The sequence below is a fragment of the Camelus bactrianus genome, chromosome 27 (assembly GCF_048773025.1).
Source record: "Camelus bactrianus isolate YW-2024 breed Bactrian camel chromosome 27, ASM4877302v1, whole genome shotgun sequence".
Classification (NCBI taxonomy): domain Eukaryota; kingdom Metazoa; phylum Chordata; class Mammalia; order Artiodactyla; family Camelidae; genus Camelus; species Camelus bactrianus.
The window spans coordinates 18,905,379-18,931,924 of record NC_133565.1 but is presented as its reverse complement, the minus strand read 5'-3'; the positions used below and the strand labels follow the sequence as shown (position 1 = coordinate 18,931,924).

The 26,546-nt window shown below is 39.3% G+C and overlaps 1 long non-coding RNA gene across 17 annotated transcripts in view; it reads right to left on the bottom strand.

Annotated features, from left to right (window-relative positions):
- The window catches only part of LOC105075165 (uncharacterized), a 113,665-nt gene that overhangs the window by 16,617 nt on the left and 70,502 nt on the right, over positions 1-26,546 (bottom strand). For 13 of the 17 annotated variants that reach the window (XR_012502795.1, XR_012502782.1, XR_012502794.1 and 10 more), the window contains one exon: positions 1-26,546. This exon is cut by the window's left edge and continues 15,163 nt beyond it; it is cut by the window's right edge. This is a non-coding gene — a long non-coding RNA (uncharacterized LOC105075165). The other 4 variants (XR_012502790.1, XR_012502783.1, XR_012502786.1 and 1 more) reach the window with 4 other exon arrangements.

The following is a 26,546-nucleotide window of genomic DNA, read 5'->3' as shown; positions in this document are numbered from 1 at the left end:
CACAAAAGTTGGAGTTCCGCTTCTTTACCAGAGTTTGAGCTAGACAGGCATGTCAGAGCTGGCCAAGATTCCCAGCCGTCCAATAGATGGGGGGGGCGTCTATTTTGGAGCTCTGTGAAAGGACTGTCATCCGTGAGTTGGTGACATGTCGCAGCAGAACGATCTCCCATGAATTCCTGCTCAAAAGCAGGGCCACCAGTAGGCATTCTGAGATCTGCAGAGAGTGAGAGCCCCTTATACGTCCTCACTTCCCCTTTCCTGTATAAAGGACCTTAACAGGATGACTGCCATGAGTTCAATGCCAGTGACAATGGAAGTCGTGCCAGGAAGGTTGTTCGTTCTGCACTGGCAGCTGCTGGGTAATTGACAGACTCTAGAACACGAAGCACTTTTCACATCAAAGCATTGAGAGGTTGCTTACTTTGGGGGCACCGGGAGAACCTATTCCACTGAATGTCGTCTCCATGTAGCAGATGTGCCATGGAGGAATTATCCCACCTTCTCGCCAGATTTTGACCCATTGTTCATGTTTGGCGGGAACTGGTGGCTCTTTTCATGTGACTGAGTAGAAGGCAACACATTGTTTCTCCCTGAGAGAATGACTCACCTCCACTACGTAGGCAAAGACCTGGGTTCTGAACCCAGGGGCTGCTCTGGCATTTGCTGCCCATGTGTCGAGAATGAAACAAATTTCCTATCTGCTAATGATGGCTCCTCATGTTTCCATGTTGTTGTTTCCCCGTGAAGGTTTGTACAAAACCTGGGCATGCCTCCCCGTAGACTCTTCATTTCTGCAATTGTGATTGTGTTCTCTTCATATTTAGCTTAAAAAACAAAAGACAAGTGTTCAGGTTTTATGGTAACAAAGTCCTTCCCCTTGACTGGCTGATATTCAAACATTCTTAAGACCACACAGTTCTCCCACATCTGCTTAAGCTGAAATCTGTGCCTGTAGGTGGGGAGTGACCGGATACTATTACCATGATGGCTGATGATAATATTTCTATGTCCATAGTTAAGCTTCTTAAGTTTCTTCTTCACGTTAAGGAGTGTTTCACGTAGTTCAGTGTGCCTTAGGTAAAGATTTGATGCCACGTTTATGGAGATTTTCTAGGACTCAGCTGTTGAGTGAATATCTCAGCCTCCCTCAGCCAGCCTCTCCATCAGTGCACCTTTATAAACCTCCCAGGGGTAAACAGGGCCATTTGATGTTGTTTCAGAACATCTGGAAAATAGTCATTGGGGTGGGGAGAGCTGGAAAAGCTCCCTGTGCTCAGGCTCCGGGGATCTCAGGAAAGCCCAGATGTGACACATACCAAATGATTCTGAAACATCCATGGGTTGGTAAGTACCCAAACTGCCCATTATCTGCTTTTACTTCAAATAATTGGGGTTTGGCAAGGACCCTGAGTTCAGATCTGTGTGACTGCTCCCACGCAAGCTTCAAATCCCTCTTCTGGCATTTTTAGGCAATCGGGAAGCTGTGGCTGAGCAGAGCTGAACCTCCATTTTCACGTGCCTCCCCAAGGTTTTACATGCCTGCTCTGGAGGGCCGAAGACCAGCAGAGGACCGAGCCACCAACAAGAGCCTCCAAATGACCAGCAGGTAACCACACCACAGACACAACGTGGTCTCTATTTGTAGCTCTTTCCCAGCCAACTGCAATCATGACCAGGTACTAAAAAGCAGCCGGCAAATTGATCGTCTTTCCTGAGACACTTCATTCGTTGGCTGTGAAACTTCTTTATAGGCAGAGGTTTAGACATTTCGGGTATAACAAGTCCTGCTTTAAGCATCTTGAATTCGAAGCTGGGGAACTTCTTAAGTGATTGAGTAATGCGTTTTCTGGTTCTCTCCTTCCTTACAATATCAATTAAGAAAACAAATAAGAGCTTCTCTTTAAGGGACGCACTGAGAGTTAAACTGGCTGGCCCTCGTCGCGAGCTGGCTTGCCCTCTCCTCTTGATTAGCATGGGTGCCAGGCTGCTCCTTCAAATTAAGGCAATATGCCTGTGGTGATGAACCGGATTGGCCATCTATCTTCCTGTTGTGATCTGCCTCTCATCGAGCTGAAATGAAGCCATTTCTTCTGCCCGTGCCTGATTAAACACAGAGTAAATCCGCATCTCTAAGGAGGCTCTAATGATGCTCCACAGAGCCTGTGTCAGCCCAGCCCGCACCTGCAGGCTTTGGCTTCTCTGCTTCCACCATAAAATCCAGCGTCTGTTTCCAGGAGGTGGTATATCTTTTTATCATCCAATGTCTCACTCTGGTTGGGGTGGATGCAGCTCATTTGGTCCACAAGGCTGCCTGCCGTGCCACAGGTAACAAACGGTCCCCAAGGAAGTCTTACTCTCATCGGGGGTGAAAAGGACACAGCTTTGGGTAAAAAAATCTGTGATTTTGGTAAAAACCTCCGTGGCTCACACCCATGCCTTCTTTTAAGCAAAACAGATCAGGAAACGACGAGAAATCCTTATAATAAGGCAGTCCCTTATTCATTGATTTATTAACTCTTTTCTTCATTTATTCAGTGAACACTCATTGACCACTAGCTATGCCAGGGACAGGAGCTGGAGCCCTCCTGGAGATTATATCCTAATGAAGAGACAGACAGTAAACAAATAAAGATGAGTTAAGCACTTAATTATCACTGTGGGGAGAATCCCAAATAAGAAAGCACTCTGGGAATGTATAAGAGGGGACCTGATGTTTCCCGGAATTCGGGCAAGACTCCCCTGAGGAAGTGACATTTAAGCTGAGACCTCAAGGACAAGAAAGAGTAGTGAGTTAATAGAAAGCCAAGGACACAGCATGTTCAAAGGTCCTGGGAAGGGTAATGCTTGAACCATCTGAGCAATCAAAAACCCACTCTCCCTCACAGGACAATGGCTAAAAATGGGACTGGCAACATGGGCAGGGATCAGATCGGGCAGGGTTACTTTTAGGCCCAGTTAAGGAGGTAGAGTTTTATCCCAAAAGCTTCATGAGAACTTGGTGGCTTGTAAGCAGGAAAATAAAATGATCATTATTACTAAGATTTATTGAGTAGGGACAATATTGTTCTTTCCTTGCTGGGAACCCTACAGATTTGCAATTTATGATCTCCAGTGGTTCCAGCATCCCTTCAGAGTGGCTATTTTTTGCTTAGCCTTATAAGTGAGGAAACTGAGGCTCAGAGAGGGTAGGATCCCACAGCTGGCCGTGTGGGGCCAGACCCCAGGCAGGCCAACCTCACAGATAGGTTCTTTCTTCTAACACACAGAGTGAGGTCTTAATCTGGGAAACGTTTGTGACATTCACATGACGTCACTTTTTTCCAGTTGTTTGACACTCTGGGAGAATTTCCAATGTTGGCAACGTCCAAATAATAATAGATCCATTTCCATCCTAATAGAACTAAAGATGAGTTAACTGACTTACCTTGTCCCTTAGAAAGGAATCTTGGCATCAAGGTGCTAACTTGTTGCCACGCAGAAGTTAAAGGCCAAGATCTGGAATGAGATGGACCTGGGTTCAAATTCCAGCTTGTCCAGTTCCTGATGATGGGATCTAGCGTTGGTGGGCACCATGCTGAGGCTCCGTTTCCTTCTCTATACGTTCAATAACATTTGAAAGCAGCACAAGATATTTCCAAAAAGACTTAACCGCCTTTGCAAAAGGAGACAGTTGATAGAGATGGGTGGCTCTGAAGCATTTTAAATGAAATTCCCCTTTTAAATAAATGGCTAGACCAGATGAAAGGACACTGTTTTGCTTTGAAAACTGCTTTTTTGACTTGAGAGTTTTTTAATTATGTGAGGCATCAGATGGATTGGTTTTCACATGAGCAAAAAGTTTACATACAAATATTATATAAATTGAACATAGATGCTTATAGGTATATGTAATGCAAATCCCTCCCAAAAGGGTATCAAATATCTAAATCCAGGAAGATGTCTGGGCAAGACCATCTGTTTCCTTCATGATTATCTAACACTCACGATACTACACTAGGTGCTACTTACAGCCACGTTTATGCAGTAGATCCACAAAAAGTGCTAATTATTAAATGAAATGATGCCTGTAAGAGCCTCCCGTCCAGGGTCTGGTACATATTCAACCTCTGATCAATGGTAACTATTGCAATAATTCAACAACAACAACAAAAATGCTTTCAGGTTGAAAAGGCTTTTGATTATTTCTTAATTTTATTGAGATATACTTGACATATAACATTGTGTGCTTTTAAAGTGTACAACGTGATGATTTGATACACATACATGTTGCAAAATATATACCTATGTGTGGTGAGATCTTTGAAGATCTACTCTCTTAGCAACTTTCAAATATATAATACAGAATTGTTAACTACAGACAGGATACATCAGGTCCTTAGAACTTACTCATCTTGCAACTGGAAGTTTGTATCCTTTCACCAACATCTCCCAGCCCTCAGAATTGGCACCAGCATTCAACTCTGTTTCTATGAGTTTGATTTTTTAAGATTCCACATATAAGTGAGATCCTTAGAGTATTTGTCTTTCTCTGTCTGACAATTTGTTTAGCATAGTTCTCAAGGTCTATCTGTGTTGTTTCAAGTGGCAGGATTTCCTTCTTTCTCATAGCTGAATAATATTCCACTAAGGAGATACATATATCCCACATCTTCTTTATCCATTCATCCATTGATGGACACTTAGGTGGTTTCCATATCTTGGCTATTATAAATAATGCTGCAGTGAACATGGGAGTGCAGACACCTCTTCAAAATCCTAATTTCATTTCTCTGGATCTATACCCAGAATTGGAATTGCTGAATCATAGGGTATTTCTACTTTCAATTTTTTGAGGAAACTCCATACTGTTTTCTATATTGGCTGTACCAATGTACATTCCCACCAACAGTGCACAAGGGTTCCCTTTTCTCCACATCCTCACCAACATTTGTTATTTCCTGCCTTTTTTATAATAGGCATCCTAACAGGTGTGAGGTAATATTATGGCTTCTGATTTGCATTTTTTTAATGATTAGTGATGTTGACCACCTTTACATGTACTTATTGGCCATTTGCACATTTTTTATGGGAAAATGTCTTTAGGTCTTTTGACTATTTTTATTAGATTGTTTGGATTTTTTTTTTTTTTGCTGTTGAATTTATGAGTTTCTTAAATATTTTGATGTTAACTCATCATCAGATACATGGTTTGTCAAATATTGTCTCTCATTTCATTTTCATTTTGTTGATTGCTTCTTCTACTGTGCAAAAGCTTTTTAGTTTGACATAGCCCCACTTGTTTAATTTTGCCTTGGTTATTTGCACTTTGACTGTCTTTTCCAAAAATCATTACCAAGACCAATATCAAGAAGACTTATCCTTATGTTTTCTTTCAAGTCTTATGGTTTGGGGTGTTATATTTAAGTATTTAATCCATGATGAGTTAATTGTTGTGAGAGGTGTAAGATAGGGGTCTAATTTCGTTCTTTTGCATGTTACTATCCAGTTTTCAACAAGCACTATTTACTGAAGAGATTAGCTTTTCCCCATTGAGTATTCTTGGCTCTTTTGTCAAATATTAGTTGACTATATATGCAAAAGTTTATTTCTGGTCTCTTGATTCTGTTCCATTAGCCTATGTGTTTGCTTTTATGCCCAGCACCATACTGTTTTGTTTACTATAGCTTTGGAATACAGTTTGAAATAAGTAAGTGTGATGCCTCCAGCTTTGTTCTTCTTTCTCAGAATTGCTTTGGCTATTCAAAGTCTTTTGTGGCTCCATACAAATTGTGGGGTTTTTTTTTCTATCTCTGTGGAAAGTACTATTGGAATTTTGAAAACTGAACTGAATCTATAGATGGCTTTGGATAGTATGGGCATTTTAACAATATTAATTCTTCCAATTCATGAATAAGAGATATCTTTCCATTTATTTGTGACTTCTTCAACTTTTAATCAAAGTGTAATAGTTTTCCATGTACAGATTTTTCACCTCCTTTAATATTTATTCTTAAGTATTTTATTGTTTTTAATGCAATTATAAATGGGATTGTTATCTTTCTTTTTTAGATATTTTGTTTAAAAACACAGCTGATTTCTGTATGTCAATTTTGTATCCTTAAAGATACTGAATTTATTTATTAGTTGTAAGAGTTTTTGGTGGAATCTTTAAGATTTTCAATACATAAGATTATATCATCTGCAAACAGGAACAGTTTTACTTTTTCCTTTCCAATTTGGGTAACTTTTATTTCTTTTTCTTGCCTCGTTGCTCTGGCTAGGACTTCTAGAACTATGTTGAATGGGAGTGGTTAAAGTAGGCACCCTCTTCTCGTTCCCAGTCTTAGAGGAAAGGCTTCAATGTTTCATTGAAAGTACTTTTTAAACCATCCAATTTAATTCCTATGTGTTCACAGATGATGAAACTACATTCTCAGTAGGTCATGAAACTTTCAAGGTATTTCACAACTACGAAGACCAGAGCCCATACTTGTCAGGACATGAGGAAGTTAAGGCTATCTAAGATCTGAGACAACCAGGAAGTTCCAGCATACTTAGCCCTCCGAAAACGCTGTTCCCATCTTAGGGACTGTTCTCTTGTCACACTAACCCAATTGCCATTCCTTTCTTCTCATCTGTCCTCACCAGGTTATGCGTTTCATGAAGGCAAGAACTGTGTACCATTTTCCACAATATTCTCAGAATTAGCTCAGTCCCCTGGCATGTAGTATGTGCTCAATAAACTATTGGCTGAGTTGGATAGAAATATATCAGCATGTAGCACAATGCCAAGGGTCAAGCCAAACTATTACATCATCCATCCCAGAATTATGTGCAAGACTCAGCTAAATGTTGTGTCTCACTGGGGCTCTGAGAGATAAGACATTTTATTGTATAAATATTTGTAACCTGAAGATACAAGGTAGCATGTGCCCAGTAAGTGGAGCTTATTGTGACTGACCCATTCTCCATACAATATCCTGCCTATCTCAGAGATAACTCAGTTTACAGTGAATGAGACTGGGTAAAAATTAGATGAAGATGGTCCAGCAACTCAAAGGCTAAACCTGAAGCTTAAGGGAAAACTTCTACATGCTGGAGACCACTTTCAGAAAGAGATGCATTTCCACTGCTATTATTTGGGAACCTCCTTGCCAATCACACTGAGGTTTTTCTCATGGGTATCTTAAATGTAGTTGGATACTCCCTGGAAGTGAGATGCCAGTGCTGAAGAAGCCCTGTGGCTTTGTAGGAAGGCTTCTATCAACTGTCACTGACCTGATGCGTGAATCCAAACATACAGTTCGTCAGCAGCCTTTTCCCTGACACCACTTATGGTCACACTCCTTCCACTCAACATAAAGTGTCCAGTTGTGGGACACAAGAAATGGATGCAGTGAGACAGGGAGGGAATCTCAAAGTATTTGCTCCCTCTGAGACTCAGCTTTATCATCTGTGGAGCAAGGATTATAAGACTTGCCCAATCCACCTTACCAGGTGAATTTAAGAACCATGGCAGTTCACAGACAGACATCTCAAGGAAGGTACAGTCTGTACAATTATAAACTGGTGTTTACTTCTCCAAAACCTTCCACAAGGTCTTACAAGGTAAACAAAATGAACAAAACCACACAGCCCTGCTCTTCAAGGCACTTACAGTCTAGTACACACCTCCAAGCACGGTGAGTTAAAAAAAAGTTATACACACACATACAGTTGTTATGTTACCAAATATCTTTGAAAGGAGTCCATTATAGGCACGCTGAAGCATTAATTAAATAATCTGTGTTGGATTGGTTTTGAATAGCCTTGGACCATTTCACTCAAATAAGCATATAAAATTTTACACGTTTAGGAGGGAGGAATAAAGAATATATAAACAGGGTCCTTTATGTGAAACTCTATATACGTCAACTCTGAATCAGACAAAACCAAAATGGAATAGAAAGATGTCCCACATTACATATCTGCCTCTTACTTCCTGTATAGAATCAGTATCCCGTAAGTTCACAAGATCACAGCTGGACCGACAGAAGTCATACACAGAGTGGAGGATTTGTATTGAAGAGTTGATTTTTTTCCCCCTCATCAAAAAAAACAGGCATATTTGACATTTTGCCAAAAGTGCTTAAAGTGGATTATATCTACATTTGACTTTGTGCTAAGTGCAAAGACAAGAATCGCTACAATTTATAAACAAGAGTTTCTCCCTTCAGAGTTTGAGGCAAAGACAACATTCACTGAATCTCAAACATACTACAACTTGAGTGTTCCTGGGACATAAAATATATTTATTGTCACTGTAGCTCAAATGTTCTATCCTACTACATTTGAACAGACTTAGAGTTTACCAAAATAGCATTAGCAACATTGCCAATGAGATCCTATAACCTTAACACGGAGTAAATATGAAAGTAGAAAAAAATGTAACCTTTTTAAAGTTCTCTTTATGCAAATATCATGCAGGAGTCACTGACTACTGAAAACGCCCACATCACTTCGCTATCTGAGTCACCCTGAACAAAATCATCATGGCAATCTTGTTATTTTGATTTTTCACAGATTTCTTTAAATTTCTATTCACTTTATGTGATGGTCTGTGTATGTACAACCATCAGCTATTAATTTCTTTAGAGTTCAATACAGTCATAATCAGAAAATCACAAAAGAAGCTGTTTTTATAAAACGTCTGGGTCTATTTGTCTTTTGAGACAATACTCACTTTATGCTGAAGCCTTCTTCTAAAATGATCTATTAAAATGATGTATATCTTCAAAATATATAAGGAGCAAGTACAATTCAATAGCAAAAAGAAAAAACCCAAACAATTAAAAAATGGGCAGAAGATCTGAATAGATAGTTTTCCAAAGAAAACATACAGATGGCCAACAGGTACATGAAAAGATGTTCAACATCAGTAATCATCAGGGAGATGCAAATTAAAACTAGAATGACATTTCACTTCACATTTGTTAGGATGCCTAGCATCAAAAAGAGAAGAAATAAAAAGTGTTGGTGAGGATGTGGAGGAAAGGGAACATTTGTATTCTGCTGGTGGGAATTTAAATTGGTGCCACTGCTATGGAAAACAGTATGGAGTTTTCTTTAAAAAATATAAATACAACTACCCTATGATCCAGCAATCCCACTTCTGGGAATTTTTCCAAAGAAAATGAAAACACTAGCTCAAAAAGACGGATGCAACTCCATATTCATTGCAGCATTGTTTACAAGAACCAAGATATGGGAACAATCTAAGTGTCCACTGATGGATAAATGAAGAAGCTGTGGTATATACATATATGTTTATATACAGTGGAATATTATTCAGCCATTAAAAAGAATGAAATCTTGCCATTTGTGACAACATGAATGGATCTCAAGAGCATTATGATAAGTGAAATAAGTCAAACAGAGAAAGACGAATACTGTATGATCTCTCTTATATGTGGAATCTTTAGCAACAACTAAAACAAAAACAAGCTTACAGATACAGAGAACAGATTAATGGTTGCCAAAGGCGGGGTGGGGGAGGGGATGGGTAAGAGAAATGAGTGAGCTGTTTTTGTTCTTTTTTAGTTTCAATAAATTAAATACTTTTAATTTAAAAATGAAATATACTAACAGTAGCAAAACTAAGGGCTGAGATTTGTGGAACCAGAAATTCCCTCTCCTGCTACCCAATTTATTTCAACTCTTTATCTGCGTAAGTTCATGTCCAACATTGGTTGGGAGTTTGAACTGAAAGAGAAGAACTTGGGAGCACAGGCATCCATAATGATGTGGGAAGCCAGGTAGATGGAGCAGGATGCTGTGTGTTTCCCAGGCAGTGCCGGAAACAGTCTGACATTCTATCAAGACGTGGCAGGATGAAGCTAAAGGGGTTATTTTAGTAAAAGCCATTGTGAGACTCAGGTCCAAACTGTGTTGCCTCCAGGCTGAAGTGATGAAGTGTGACAGACAGACGGAGGGACCTCCCACACACACAGTCCACCCCTAGACCTCACAGCAGCTCTGGAGAACAGCTGAGCCCAGCTGAGCCCAGATGGAGTGATGGAAGGGACCAGGCGTGCACAGGAGGTCCTGGTGGTGTCCAGGGGAGGCTCTCAAGAACTATTAATGTTAGTCTGACCTCATGTGTGTCAGCTAATTGAGACCTAGGAATACGGAGGTTCCCTTTGTGTATGGAATACTGAGCTGAACATGCATTACCCACCTGAAACCGATAAGCAATATTTGTTAAGTGTCAATTTAAAATTTGAGCATCACTTCTGGAATACCTAGCAGTAAGTTACCTAATGTTCATTGATGATATGGAGTGGAATGGGGTAGCCTGTCCCTGTGGTTCTTTCTCTAAGACACTCTCCACCAACACACTAACACACCTTTTTTATGAATTATTTATGAATTATTACCAAACAAATCTGCAGCATATCTTAATACAGCTTCTAAGGGTACCTAATTTACTAGTAAGCAATTGCTTAAGAACTAGGAGAATCCAGCTCCCTGACTTTCAAAATATATTCAATATTGCTCCTTAATATCATTATATGGTGTCCTTCTTTATCTTTCTTTATGGCCTTTGGTTTAAAGCCTATTTTGTCTGATGTGAGTATTGCTACCCCTGCTTTCTTACCATTTCCATTTATGTGAAGTATCTTTATCCATCCTCTCACTTTCAATGTGTGTCTCTTCGCCCTAAAGTGGAGCTCTTGTAGGCAGCATATTGTGGGCTCTTGTTTTCTTATCCAATCTGCTGCTCTTTGTCTCTTGATTGGAGTATTTAGTCCTTTTATGGTGATTATTAATAGATGTGTGTCTGTTGCTATTTTAAACCTTGTTTTCTAGTTGATTTTGTATTTCTTCTTTGTCCCTTTCTTTTTCTTTTTGCTTTTCTTTTTGTTGTGTGATAATATCCCACCCCTGGGCATATATCTGGAGGGAATGCTAATTTGAAAAGATACACATACCCCAATATTCACAGAAGCACTATTTTCAATAGCTAATACATGGAAGCAACCTAAATGTCCATCGACAGATGACTGGATAAGGAAGTTGTGGTATATTTATACACTGGAATACTACTCAGCCATAAAAAATAATAAAATAATGCCATTTAAAGCAACATGGATGGAACTGGAGATCATTATTCTAAGTGGAATAAGCCAGAAAGAGAAAGAAAAATACCATATTATATTACTCATATGTGGAATCTGAAAAAAATTACACATACAAGCTTATTTATAAAAAAGAAACAGACTCACAGACATAGAAAACAAACTTGTAGTTACCAGTGGGGGAAGAGGGTGGGAAGGGATAAATTGGGAGTTCGAGATTAGTAGATACTAACTACTATATATAAAACAGATAAACAACAAAGTCCTACTGTATAGCACAGGAAACTATCCATTACCTTATAATAGCTTATAATGAAAAAGAATATGAAAAGGAATATATATGTGTAACTGAATCATTATGCTGTACACCAGAAATTAACACAACATTGTAAACTAACTATTCTTCAATTAAATAAATTTTAAAAAATAAAATACATTCAGTTTCATGAAGCCTAAATATTCTGGTTCATCTTCTTATAATAATTAAAGTCTAGAATTTGACATTCACTTTGTGATGTACAATAAGTAAATGTAGAACTAAGTCCTCTTGATAAATTAACAATCTAGGCACAGAATAGATCAGTGGATCAATGACAGGAAACAAAGAGCATTTGAATTTTTTTTACTGTTGTGACATCAGAAGTCACATAGTAACAGGGCTACATGTGTGACCTAAATAGAAGAGAAAACTTCAGAACTCAGTATTTCTTCCAGTTTCTTGCAGGAGCTCTGACAAAGAGGAAGTAATCTGAATACCTAAGAAAGTTTTGTTTTACAAGTTTGTTGGTTTGTTTGTTTGGGGATTTTATGCAAGAGATTATTAAAATTTATACTTGTAAAATTTTATGAATCTTTCCTTCCACATCACCACTGTCCCCTTAGCAGTTAATAAAGAAGCTGTATTTTCCCTGAATTAGATAAAACCACATCCAGATCCAGCACAAAAAGAACTACTAGCAAGCTTTGCTAAATTATTAAATTATTAAATTAAGTCCTTTTCTTATTTGAGAAATCTGCATAAGATCAAAAGTGTAACATTACATTAAACAATACAATTGAAGATTTTTACCCAGTTGTTAATTCAGAAGTATTTTCCTGTGGAAAAAAAAGATCTTATGATAGAGTCACACTTTAGCATTTTGCCTTCGTGAAAAAACTCCATAAACAAAACATTGGACTGTGTCAAATTCAACAATCTGCTTATGTTGGTAACACGAAGCACAGAAAGTCTTCCAGGAGGTCCAACTTTGAGAATATTGTAAATGACCAAGGATGTGAAAAATGAGTTTGCTTCAGACTTTTCTTTTTGGGACCAATAATGCAGTAGGGAAAGAAAAAAGAAAGACACTCTTGTCAAAATAATATTTCCTCTCTGCTGAGTAGGTCTGTTCACAAGTGTAACCAAAGTCTTATTATGCAGTTAAAAATTCCAATTTTGATGAAAGATATTGGACCGTGCCACATTTGTGCTAAAAAAGGTCCTCCTTTTTTTTTTTTTTTAACTCTGCTGCTGAAACATTTCTCAGTCACTCATATATGATCCCAGATTCAATGGACCTTGGCAGATGTGGAAAACTTTGAAGAAAATTGCTCTTAACTTGAAGTGAAATGGACATCGTGAGGCTGGGTAGACTCAGGATATCACACTGGGTGATGCACATGAAAGTACTTTGTAAACAGTAAATAAAACATTACTTGCATGCAAAGTATTCAAACTATCTGTGAAGCTTCATTCATGATGAAGATGATGGTTATGGTAACATTAATAAAAATAGCCATCACTTACTAAGTGATTTTATTTTGTGCCAGCCCCTGTGCTAAGCACTTTACATGTATCTGCTTATTTGTGACTCACAATAATCAGGTGATGTAGAGAATAGGATGAACACCAAAAGCTCAGAGAAGTTAAGGAGATTGCTTAAGGTCACACAGCTCTTCAGTTTATGAGCATTAAAGTAGATCTTCCTGCAAATAAAGTATTGGCAGAGAATTCATGAATTAGGTTTAGTTATTTTATGTGATCCAGGTGACCCAACTTATGGTCATTACTTTTTAGTTATTGAAGTTAAAGGACACACATATACACACACACACAGACACTTATTCAGAGACCCAAGGATGTGCCAGGTCTTCTTCAACTAACACATAGATATGTTCTCTTGATTTGAAAATGGTTCAAATGAGTCATGAGATTTTGCTATGCAAAGGCTCTTTGTGGCAGAAAGGAAGCATGTCCTAAACGTTTGATAAACAAGCATGTGTGGGAACTTACTCGCCCGGCATGGTATTCAGAAATCTCTGTTTGCAAATGACAAAAAGCCAACTCAGACCAACTGAATTAAGCAAAAGAGGAGCTGACCAGTTCCCATCAGTGAAGAGTCTAGACGGCTGTGTCTCCCAGCCCTGCTGGATGCTGGCACGTCTTGTCCACCTCACTCCCGCGCTGCTCCGCTCTGCACTGCCTTTCTCTTCCTTGGCTTCCTTCTCAATCTCATCACCAGCAGTTACTGGATTATATAGGATGATTTCAGAAACAACAGCACTTCTGTCTTTGTGTCACCAGCCAAGGTCCCAGGGAAGCCTTGAGTTGGTATAGACAGCCCAGATCATACTCCCATCCTTGAACTAATCACTGCCTTGCGAGGGATAAGGCATCTGATTGGCCAACCGAGCAGTAGGAGGAGGAGGAGGAAGGGAGGGAAAGAGGAAATGATGATGGTGCTGCATTGATGTGTGACACGGGAGTAGCCACTCTTAGTCCAGAGATGTCTTGCGGATTTTTCACTTCAGTGTTCTCTCAAAAATTTAGCTTCCAAGAAAGAAAATGAAGTATAGGTCATTCTATCCTCCTTTTTTAAATTACATTTTGTGTTTTTGCCCACCTTAGTTATTGTATTTAGAGGAGATGGGCACAGAGCCTTGAAGAGGCCGAGGCTTGTGTAGACAATGTCGTTGAGGAGGGAAATTTGTTTCTTTCCCTGCTTCCTGATGCTCAGTGATGATTATGATCTGTACCAGGGTGACACTTAATTATACAACTCCAATAAATCCACATTCATCTCCCAGTTCATAAATTAACAAAAGAATAGCCCAGAGCGTGCCCAGTTACACATTTCTAGTTTTTTTCCCAGCCTCTAGGAAGACGTTGGGAGTTTCCCAATGGACCCTTCTCTCACAGCAACATCCTCCTGCCCTGTGGCACACAAAGGTCTCATTGACTGGAAGAGTGGCTACACTTACATGCAGGGCCAGAGGGTGGGGGAACCAGGAAATTCACAGCAGGTTTAACAAGAATGCGCACCACACCTTCTGAAAGCTCTCCAGTACCCAAGTCACAAAAATTGGGCCTATGATGAGAATTGGGGAAAATTAGGGACGTGCCTCAGGCAACTTGGGTCTGTGGAGATTGAGAGTTCAGATGAGAGCAAATGTGTATCTCAGGCTCTTCTGCTTCATTCCAGTCTCACATTGTCCCCTAAGATTTTTTTCCCACCCAAGGGAGGGTGAGAGAGAGAGGGAGAAAGCGAGACACCCTGCAGCCACACTGATGGCAGTCCTCATGCCCTGATCCGAAAGCCCCTCAGCACTCCTCTATTACACCCTCTCCCTTCTCTTGACTTTTTTATCTTTCCTTCTTCTATAGACCCAGAGGCAGAACACTGAATAAAGCACAATCCTCTACTGATAATCCGCTATCATTATAAGTTTGTACCAGGCCCTTCACTCATTGTTGCCTTTTTCCCCATTTCCCTCTTCCATTTTCCTCCCCAACCCATCAGCAACAGCACTGTTAGATTTGATGATATCCTTGAATGTCTCCGTGTCCTCCTAAAACACGTGGTACGTCCTTGTGCTGTGTGTATCTATTTTTAACTTTTACAAATGATGTCCATAGACTTTGTTCTTTCTCTCTTTTTTTTTTTAACCCAGCACGATTTTTAAGATCTACCTAGACACTTCAAGCCGTTTGTGAGTGGTATTGCATGGTAAGCCTCCTTCTCATCGCATTATCTTTCCCCTGAGGGATGAACCCCTAGGTCGCCACCATCTTCAGCACCACTAACAACACTGTGATGAGCACCCCAGTCCAGCCCCCTCAGGGACCTGTATGACAGCTTCTCTGGGCTCCATGCCTAGGAGTGAGACTGAAGGGGGGCTCCATCTGGCTCTCCTGTCCCACCTATTCTATGGAGCGCCTACAGTGGCGACAGTATCAGATTCATATCTAATAAGTCTCTGAGGCTTAGAGTGGTTAAGGATATACCTAACTCCACAGAGCTAGTTAAGTGGTAGAGAGTTAGGATTCCAAGCTAAGTTTCTCTGACTCCTGGCTTGCATCCTCCCACTGTACCAACCTGCCTTCCACGGGATCTTCTGATTCAATAACCTTTGCAAGAGGTAGCAGGAGACAGGATGTGGGCCAGGAAAAGCATCCCTGCCTTTCGTCAGACATCCATTCCCCAGGGGCCTTCAGACCTGCAGGGAGTGGAGAGTCGCCCTGTTACAAGGGCCAGGTTCCCTAGCCTGAGCCAGCAGTGCTGTGTATTCAGAGGCGAGGGAGAGCCCCGTTGGCCTGGGGCCAAGCGAGCCTAGCCCCCCCTTGCGCCCCTGATGCAGGCAGATTAACAGCTGCCATCTGGCAAGCAGAGTCTCTCCAGGCAAACGGCAAACCCCCCCTCTGGGTGAATCACGAGTGTGTCCAATACCAGTCAGGCCCAATGAAACTTTGATGGCTCTATTAATGAAGATGAAAACTTGAGATATGCCAAATACAGATTAAATGGCATCTTGGTAACACGATTATCTCTGAATTACTAGCTGCATAGTGAGACAGACAAGCCAAGTGACTAATCCTGGGGAGATCTGGGCGCCTTGGATGCAGAAGTCGGCTTCCGGTCTCGAGGGTGTCGTTTATTGCATCAAAATAGCGCTTTACTAAACAGAACACCCAAGAGCCGCTTCCCCTGTAGACGTCCCTTTTTCACAGAGAAGATTTAATTCCTTGAAGTTCCGAGGTTCCCCGTGTGGAGTGGTCTGTAGTAAGATGAGCAGGGAGTAAGTAGTTCAGGAAAAAACAAGGAACAAGCAGAAGAATCTAGCAAGTGTTCGCATCTATAGCGTTGTTGATAAAATCAGCAGAAATGATGGGGTAGGAATGATGGAGAGGAAACTAAAAGCCACAAGTCACTCTCTCCTGCTTTCTTTCCACTTCTGTCTTTAGCTCACTATCATCTAGTAGGCTTCTCTTTGCCAATGCTCTCCGCACGTGAGCCGCATCAGCACAGGCCGTTCTATGAGGTACGCATTGTCATTCCCATTTTCCGTATGAGACTGTTAAGGCTTAAAGGTGTTAACAACTTGTCTGAGGGCAAATATCTAGCATCTGGCCAAGCTGAGACTCAACCTTGGGTCTTTCCATGTTCCTCTTTAGGAAATGCCATGATTTGACTTCTCCACTTTAGGGACTACAGACAGTTTTGAGAGGGTCCTAAGAAATGTTTCTGAAACAAATGGAAAGCCAGCCCCAGCAGAGGGGCTTTGCAAATGTCATCTCCAAGATAGAAGATTGGGACTTGCCAAGTGGTGGTGTGTTAAAGGAGTGGGATTGTTTATGAAAATCTGCGAGTAATTTGACAAATAAAATGTCTTTCAATTTAGCTGGAATTCTGTTAAGAAAGCCTCAACTTGGCAGCTGTGGAATAGACTGTGACACTTCCAAGAATCCCATTTAGCCACAAATGTCTATAAATTTCCTTACAGTTTACATAAGAGGCCAAGGACATGAATTGGTGGCATGGCACGTGGTCTAAATTGTGTATGGTACAAAGTTATCTAAATCCATCTTGAGCAAATGCCACACTTTCTCCTTTCTCTTGAAGTACATTTCCATGCACAGCAGACAGATAAACAAACATTACCTCTAAGACTTCTGATATACTGTACCTTTTCAATCAGATGCATAATTGTGATAGGACTGTTACTGCTTACGTTTCACACGGTCGTGAGCAACTTTAATTTCTGGTTAAATTGTTGAAATCCCTTTCTGGAAAAACAAATGAGATCACATTCTGCATTCTTCCTGGTTAACAGTGTCATTATCACCCGCAGCTCCTCAAACAATCAGCTAAATTCCATTGTCACTCTGAATGTCTTCTCTTTCTTTGGTGGTGCATTCACAAAACTTACTCAGTCTTCTGCCTTCTCAATGGAAAACATTTTATAGAAACTCCCATAAACAGTACATGATTGTAAATGGCTTTAAAAAACCATATGGAAGGATGAATAATCCTCCTTTTTGTTTCCGTCTTTCCTAAATATTCTTTCGCTTTGTGTTTTGCAATACCTTTTGCACTCGCTTTGGTCAAAATTGTCGTTGGCTGTTTGCCAGTTTGAAATGTCCTACAAAATGAATTGCTTCTTTTGTAAATAAGAAGAAGAAAAGAAAAAAAAAAAAAAACCTTTGGGAAATATGGCTTTGAAATACCGTGCTGAAGTTACAGCTAGCCGATAGCAGTTTCTGTGGGCAAAGGAGGGTAGTGAGTTTATTGTCTGTTCCACACGTATAAATCATGATCCAGGTAATATTCTGTGCTTGCCTTCATGTCTTCTAGTGACTGTAGTTTGGAGCATCACAAATATTCTTTCAAGAAAGAATTGCACATTTCCGGTGTCAGGGTGGTCATTCATTTGGGGTTAAACTTCCAAGTGACACCAGTGCCTATCTTTAACCACCAGTTTCTTGTCTGAGGCTTAATGAGGGCACCATGATTTTCAAATGAATGAGTTCACCCATTTTTATTGACTTCCGTTTCTTCCTTTTTACTTTAAGAAGTTAATTTGTTCCCCTTCCAATTTAAATGCCAACCTCTTTTAATATTATTCTTACAAGGTAACTTCGGATTTCGTCGCTCCTCATCTTCCTTCTTTCCCGTATCACCCTCTGCTTTTGCGAGAAAAACATCTCTAAATGGCACATCAAGAACAAATATCAGGATTGTGAGCTTCTTTTTACACGAAAGTGGTTGTCAGAATTAACCCAATAATGCACTGCAGGGCAATTCACTTATAGGGCACATTATCATATAAATAATAATGTTTTTGATTTTTTCCAAACTTAGAAATGACAGTAGGAGCACACTAAAAGGAAATTTTAAAGCTTACATTTAAAAAAGAAATAGTTTTCTATTTTTGCCCACTGAAATGTGATGAATTATATATGTATATACACTATAAATCACTATGGGGAATTATTAAAATAACTTGCCTTCCAATGATTTTCTTTCCAAATACAATTCTTGAATCATATATCTTACTATAATATTCAAAATTATAAGAACAGAGTGGGAAAAACTCTACTGAAAAGATAGACTATTTAAGGCAGGATTCAATTGATGATCAATTAAAACTGTATCTGCACACTTTCATTCATGATGTAGAATCTTTTTTTTTTTTTTTCACCTCTGTAAAGTAGTTGAAATAAGGTATATTATGCCAAAAAAATCTGGGCAGGAAATTGCCACAAGGTGTGAACAGGAGACATCCATAAAAATGTGATCAGTCATATCTATACTGAGAAGGAAAGACAAAATATGCCAACAACTTAACAATTTAGAAAAGTACCATTAGAAATCAGTGTCCGTGCAACCCATAATGAGAGGGCCTGACTTAATCAGTGGAGAAGATGCAGAAAAGCATCAAGGCATGTTGACTTTCTCTTCCTCACCAAGTTTGCTATACCAAAAAATCAAGAAAATTCAACTTAAATGTCTAAATTCAGAAGAAAAGCCATATATGACATCTTGGCTCTCCTTAGATACAATGAAAAGAATAATATGAGCTACTCAGAATTCATATATAAATTTATGAAACAATGCAAATACTCTACAGCCCATCTTGTCAAATCCTAGCCAATACTGAACAACAACAACAAAAAGTACCATTATGAGAGCCTGTTGGATACAGACGTGAAGATTCTTCATCCTTCCATATCATATCTTCAATGGATGTTTCCTTGGAAAGCCAAGTTTCACCTTGGGAAAGACCTCATTTTAAAGACCAAAGCCCAGTATTCCAGAATCTTAGGGTTAAAACAGAATCTGAAGAGCAGAGTTTTAGCAAAAATTTTAACTGAGACCAACATCTACTGATGTCACTCTAAACAAATATGCTATCATGAAGACTATTAAAATAATTCACTCTCAGGCTTCACTGCCTAATGAGTGTGTGTGTGGATGTGTTTTAATACAAGTGTTTTCTACAAATAAACTTGGCCACAAAACTCTTTCTTTCGTTGCTGGCGTATTTTTGTCTTCATATGTGGCGCTGAATGCATTCCTGTAGTTGTGAACAACTACGTTTGATTAAAATCTGTCAGATTTATCTTTTTAGCAGGAGAAAAGAAATATATGTTTCTCCAGAAAGGAAATCAATGTGTCTTTATGATAGATGCGGAGTGGAAGGCTGGATACTGTCACTTTAAGTGATGAAGCAGAAAGACAGGGTAGGTCCACAGCTATCACCACGGGCTGCTGACATAATTGTTGGGAGCCAAAGCCCTGTTTAACTCTTATAATCATTGTTTATAGGATAGACTTACACTCACTGACCTAATAGTTATTACTCCAACTTGTTAATTTACCGAGTGTGGTGTCTGAGGTGTCCATAGTTTACTTTGTTTAAATTTGCTCTGCAATATCTTTTAGCCAGAGCTCTGCTCTGTTGCTCTCCTGCACTGAGAGAAAGAGTACTCCCGTCCCCATGGGAAGGCACCAGCTCTGCAAGGACAGATAACTGTAGCAGGGAATCTGCTTTCTCAAGGCAAACAGAAAAATGAAACCTAGAAAACAGCCCCCAGGCTAAGCCAGAGACACAAGAAGTGAGAAGCATCCTCAACCTCAAAGGGACATATAGGGAGACCTCATGGCAAAAATACATCCAGAGCTCTCCTCCCTCCTTTTGGGACCCACCCACCTCCCCAGGATCCCAAGGGGCTTCAGATAGAGCTCTGGTGGATAGAAAAGAAAGAAGAAAACTCCTGCTCTGGCAGTGTGAGATTCTAAGATTCTCCATTCAGAGATGGTACAACCCACAGACACCCTATTCAGACCACCTGAGAAAGTCAGGATGAGCAGAGATGTCTTTGCAGGATGAACATTAGTGTATCTATGACTCCCACCAGCAAAACCATCCTAACGAGCTTACGAAGCAGTGCTGGGACCTATGAACTCACATGTCAGCTAAAACTGCTGTCTCTCTTACCTCATGAATGACATCTGTCTGCAAAGTATTTGAAGTGTTTATTTGTGGCCAATTTCAATAATCATGTTCTATGTATAAGCCACCTAATCAACTTTTTAAAAATATGTTGGTTTTTGTTCCTCAATTAATGAATGTTTCTAGAAGGCACTCTATTGATATATACCTGTGTATTCTGCATATTAACCCAGACCTGACTGAAAGATTAAAAGGCAACTGTATGCAGAGCATGTAGCCAAGGGTTTGGAACATGGTAGATATTCTTCACAGGTTCACTCCTTATTTATTACACCTCTCTTCAACTTGCATAACCTACAAATTAAATAAATAAGCACAAATAACTAATGCATTTGCTCAAAACTAAATAACTCTCCTTTCCTGCCCCATAATTCACCTTCCCCTCTTACCAACAATCCTCAAGCTATTCAAGAATCAGGGTTTAAGAATTACACATTAAGAATTCATTGACCAGGGTGGGAGGGTATAGTTCAAGTGGTAGAGCATATGCTTAGCATGCATGAGGTCCGGGGTTCAATCCCCAGTACCTCCTCCAAGAATAAATAAGTAAATAAACCTAATTACCTCCCCTCCCTCCAAAAAAAGAATTCATTGACCACTATCACATTTACTACAAAAGATTAGAAACCTTCCCATAGTTTATATAAAATTGAAATGATTAAGATACATTCTTGCATTCTGGTAATAGATTCTAGCTAGTATTGGAGTCATTTGCACCTAATAGGATGATGGATTTGATTTGCCAATATTTTGTTTATAATTCTTTGTAGAAAGTGGTGTTCAAATTCTGTCCTGTCTTTAGAAGCTCTCTTCAAAAATGATTCTAGTTTCTTTCCCTTTTTATGGTTGAATAGATTTCTTGAAACACTGGAATTGATTTTTAAAGACTGTAAAGAATTCATCTGTAAAACTATCTAGGTCTGGTGCCTTTTTTAGTGATAGATCTTTTACTCTCTAGTATCTTCTATGATAATTGATCTATTCATGTTTCTTTAAATGGTCATTTTAGAGTTTGTATTTTTACTAGGAAATTATCCATTGCCTCTAGGTTTTCAAATTTATTCCTATAGAATTGCACACAATATCCATCAGTATTTCTCATCTTCTCCATATCTGTGGTTATGTTTCCTTTACAATGCTGTATTTAATCTCACTTTCTTTTGAATCAGGCTTTACAGGGATGTATATAGTTCATTAATCTTTCAAAGAACATAATTTTGGTTTTACTTGTCCATTTTTATGTTTTTATTACTTCATTGATTTTAGCTTTTATCTTTATCAAGTCCATCTAAATTCCCTCCTTATTTCTATTTTTTGTTACTTTTTAATTTGAGTATCTTAAAGTTTACTTTTAATCTTTATTTTTTTAAATAAAGATAATTTCAAGATATAACTTTTTATCTGAGAACAAAGTCTGCTTGAATGTCTCATATAGTATACACTCATACTGTATTATAACTACACTGTTGTAGCTGACCAAGAATTGAAACTCCATGGTTGCCATATTTGTATTATACTCTTTTGTGTATATATTATCTCACAAAAATTAAAATGGTCTCTTCTTTAAATAATTCTTTGTATCCCCAAATTACCTAGCACAGCTTTTTGTCCATGGTAGAGCCTCATTAAATACGTGTAGAATGAAAATAAGTTACGGAAGGTCTAAAGCTTGCTGGAGTATCTAACTCAGGGAAATCTACGCACTTTTTACCCATTTATCTTGAAGAATTAGGTGATGTTGAAAAACTGAATGCTTAGGGGAGGTGGTGTGATTACTCTGGGGGATAAAAAGAGAAGTTACAACATCAGATTTAAGCAAGACAGAGCTGGGCTCCAACTCCAACCTGTCCACTTACCAATCAAGAGATGTGCCTTTTCTGAACCTCAATTTATTCACAGATTAAGCAGGTTAAAATAAGACAGTTCTTTTGCTACAAAGCTGTAAGGAGGATTAAATGAGATAATGCATGAATGTGCCTGGCACAGAACAAGAGCTCCATAACCATGAGCTTGCAGCATTATTGTTAGTACCATTATTGTTTCTATAGGGACAGAGCGATGGAGTGGGAAATGATTGAGGGGCAGAAGCCAGGGAAGGAGAAGAGGAGATGGGAAAAGGACAAGAAAGGGAGGACCTTCGCTTAGTCTGGTAGTCTTAGAAACACTAATTATGTAAGGAAATTTTAAATCCTTTCCCTGTAATGGTGACATTTCTATAAGCTGATTTTTTTCCCATTTTGCTAAACAATGTTACACCAAACGTCTTAAGAGAGTGCCCTCCCCAAGGAGTCTACCCCAACAAAGCCCACAAGGATGGAGTGGGTGGGAGGAAGCAGGACAGGGTGACAGTAATGTAGCCACAGCTGGCCAGTGAGTGCCCATTATTGGAAAGTTTCAACTCTAAGAGTCATTCATGTGGAGAAAGGAAGCTCCCCTTTGCCACTCTTTTGTGAGTGAAATAAAGTCAGGGCAGGGGCAGCTGCAACTCATCACTGTCCTGCTTGGCCAGAGATCTCTCCAAGGCAGCATGGGTTCTGGTGCCAGATGGCCAGTTTCTAATCCCACTCCTGCCATGGACTAGCTGTGTGGCACTTGACCTTTCTGTGCCTCAGCAAAAGGAGGACTTTTATTTACAAATGTTTATTTACATAGGTCACCTTTAAGTGCTTTACAAATATTAACCTATTTAATCCTTACAACAGGTGTAGGAGGCAGGTCAGCAGGGTGTGATGAGAATTAAATGGTGAATATACTTAAAGTATAAGTAAAGTGCTTACAGACCTTGTTGTTTGACATATAGTAAATACTATGTAAGTGTGAGCTGTTGTTATCATTATTATTGTAAATGCAGTATATTAGCTGCTGCCCTCATCATCATCTTCACAATCATCATCACCATCACCACCATCCTCACCACTACTGTTATCATAATCATCACCACCATCCTCACCACCATCATTATCATCATCACCACCATCCTCATCACCATCCTCACCACCGTCATCACCATTACCATCATCACCACCATCACCATCATCACCAACATCATTATCATCATCACCATTATCATTACCACCACCAGCACCATCACCATCCTTATGTTCTGTTGCAGTATGGCACTTGGTGGCATTTTCTCTCTCCTCATTCCATCACCAAGTTCTCTCCCCATTTCTCAGGCACATAGAATCATTTTAGTATTTCCTTTACAATCTTGCCATCTCCCCCTCACCCTGTCTCCATTTCCCCTCCTCATATTCTGAGACCCTACATCTTCCATCTCATTTAAATGGTTGACAACTCTCCCCAGCCTGCAGGGTGCTATTCTCACCAGCACACAAATAGGGCTCAAATGATCATGACAGACCCATTCAAAAAGCTGAGATTCAATCAGCTGTCCATTTCTCTTGAAATCCCACTGTTACCCTACTATCCTTAAAATATCCACCTCACCTTCCAGACTTTTTTTACCATCCCTCTAAAAGATCAGACTGGTTTGTTTATAAGACATATCATTCCAATTTTTAAAATACAGACTCATATTAACTTGATGTATTTATATCTTATTCTCAGTTTTCCATTTGTTTTAATTTTCAAAAGGAGTTAGATGAACTGATCTGTAGCAGGTAATATACTTTCTTGACAAACAATAGTTCCTCATTCAAACACATAAACCTTTGAGTTGATTATAATCAAGCCATCTTACTGTACAGACTTTACAGCAATATCTTTAAATAGAGAAAAGTTAGAAACAACCTGAATGTTTCATAAATATAAATTGTTTAAATACACATTAGTAAATCCAGAAATGGCATAGTTTGAGGCCATAAAAATGATACTAAGTAAATAGGTCTAGTGATAAGGATACATTTGATGATATATTAAACATAAAAGGCTGGTTGCAACATGTATGTAGAATAAGGTGTAATTTTATATATCTACCAGCACGTATAGCAGTGCAATCCCAATGGCTGATTTGTGGTGAAAGGGAAAATTTATTTTGGGGGTGTTCTTACTTATACTTTGTGTATTCTAATTTTTCTCTGTAATGAGTATACATTGCTTTTATAACATCAAAAAAAAATAGGAAAAAAAACTACTTTTTTGGTGGAAAACACAATTGGGCACTTATCTCCGCCAGCTGAAACTATCCTCAGTTAAGCCTTTTAATCTGCTGTCTCATCAGGCTGTGCATTCATTTGATAGATGGCCCTGGTGCCTCTGGCCTGTCATGTTGTTATTTGCTTTGAACTCTGAACATCTGGGTGGCAAGGACCATAGCTGTCTAATATTGTTGTTGTTGGGGTTTTTTTTTTAGTGTTTAAATATGAAGAAAAATACATTAAAATTCTTCTGATCATTAGGATGAATCAAGAACAACTAACCCAATATGTTGAAGGCAAAATCAACCTTCTAAGCTTGGTGCATAAAGGGAAACAAAAGGAGACCCACGTCACCGTCCTCTGTCCCCTTTCAGCCTCATCGTACAGAGCACAGCACACTCAGCCGGGTTTAAAATGACCACAGATGTAGGTTCCTTAACTGCCTACTGCATTTTCTTCCTGGTGTAACTGGAATGTCTTATACTGCCCCTTTGCTTCAATACATCCACTTAACCAGGTTCGTTAACTATTTTCAAGATTCATGTTTATCTTTTCACTCTTCGAGTACATGTTCTTTTATTAAAAGATAATGAACTCACATTCAGAAAAATAGCTAAAGCTGAATTTATATTTTTATTGAATTTATGTTTTATATTTATATCTTCGGATTAAAATCAGAAGGGTAGCAGGTGATTCCTTCACTTCTTCAGGAGAGAAAGAAGGGTTGTGCCTATTCAAAAACAAACATGCATCTGAAAAAGTAAATATTTCGGTTAAATATCCAGATATTATACCTTCGCAATGTCAAATACATGAATAATTGGGTGGTCAGATTGTGTTTTATTGTTTTATGTTTATTTAGTCAGCTGGCATTATGTAGAATGCCACAGTGGAGCTGACAAATCTTATTTCAAAAATTAGGAAAAGAGGAATTTTTGTTTTCTTGAACTTTTCTCAGAGGCTTTTGGAAAACATGAAAAGCCCAGCTTAAGACTACTAAAAGGCATATATTTGTGGGGGTTTTCATTTTTGTGTTTTTGTTGTTGGTGGTTGGTTTTTTGCTGTTGAAGAGAGGAGGTAATTAGGTTCACTGATTTATTTATGAATGTAGTGGAGGGACTGGGGATTGAACCCAGGACCTTGTGCATGCTAAGCACACACTTTACCAAAGAGCTCTACTCTCCCCTCAAAGGGCATATATTTGTAAATAAGAGTTGTAAGAACTGATATAACTAAATATTAAGAAGTATTCAAAAAGTAAAAACATTTAAGAAAAGTTAGCCTGCAGAAGAGAAGAATAGAGTTAATTCAACAATTGGTTCCCAATAAATAACAGGATGGGAGGTAGAAGAGAGTGGCCATGTTGATGCCAGCCGCACTTAAAGGCAACAACCCATGAGAACTGCCTTTAAACCCTGCCATGTCTCAGATCAGACATAGCCCCTGATGGGTACCTGGTGAATAGCCTTCAACACCTTGTATTCAACCCATCTCCCACAAACAGGCACTGGCAGCCTCCTGAAGCAGGGACACAGCTCTGAGCCATGCCACCATAGAGGGAACCTGGAATGTCCCCTCCAAACAGGCCACTGATAACCCAGGCAAGCATCAAGGAAGAGAAACTGCATAGACAAAAGAAATCATCTCTTTGAGTTGAGTTTAATGGATGGAGAGAGGTGGCCCACGTGAATAAAAGAAAGAATTTCAGGGATTCCAGGGAGAGGAGACAGCACGTTCAAGGCACTAAGGCATCACGATGTGCTCAGAGAACGTACTTCAGTGTGACTAGAGAGCAGGACAGGTGTCAGGAGGGGGCACTGCCAAATCAGGCCCAGCCCAGGTGAGCACAGGTCTTCCTTTCTGCCACGTTAAGTTTAGGTCTCATCTCTGAGGCAATTGTAGAATTCGTACCACAAGGATTTTTTTTTTTTTTAACAGGGAAATGACATAACGGTATTAGCATTTTAATGTTTGAAATATCATTCTGGCAACAGTATGAAGAATAGGTCCCTAAGAAAGTAATACTGGAGGCCATTAACATATTCCAGACAGAAAATTATCCACACGTAAATTAAGG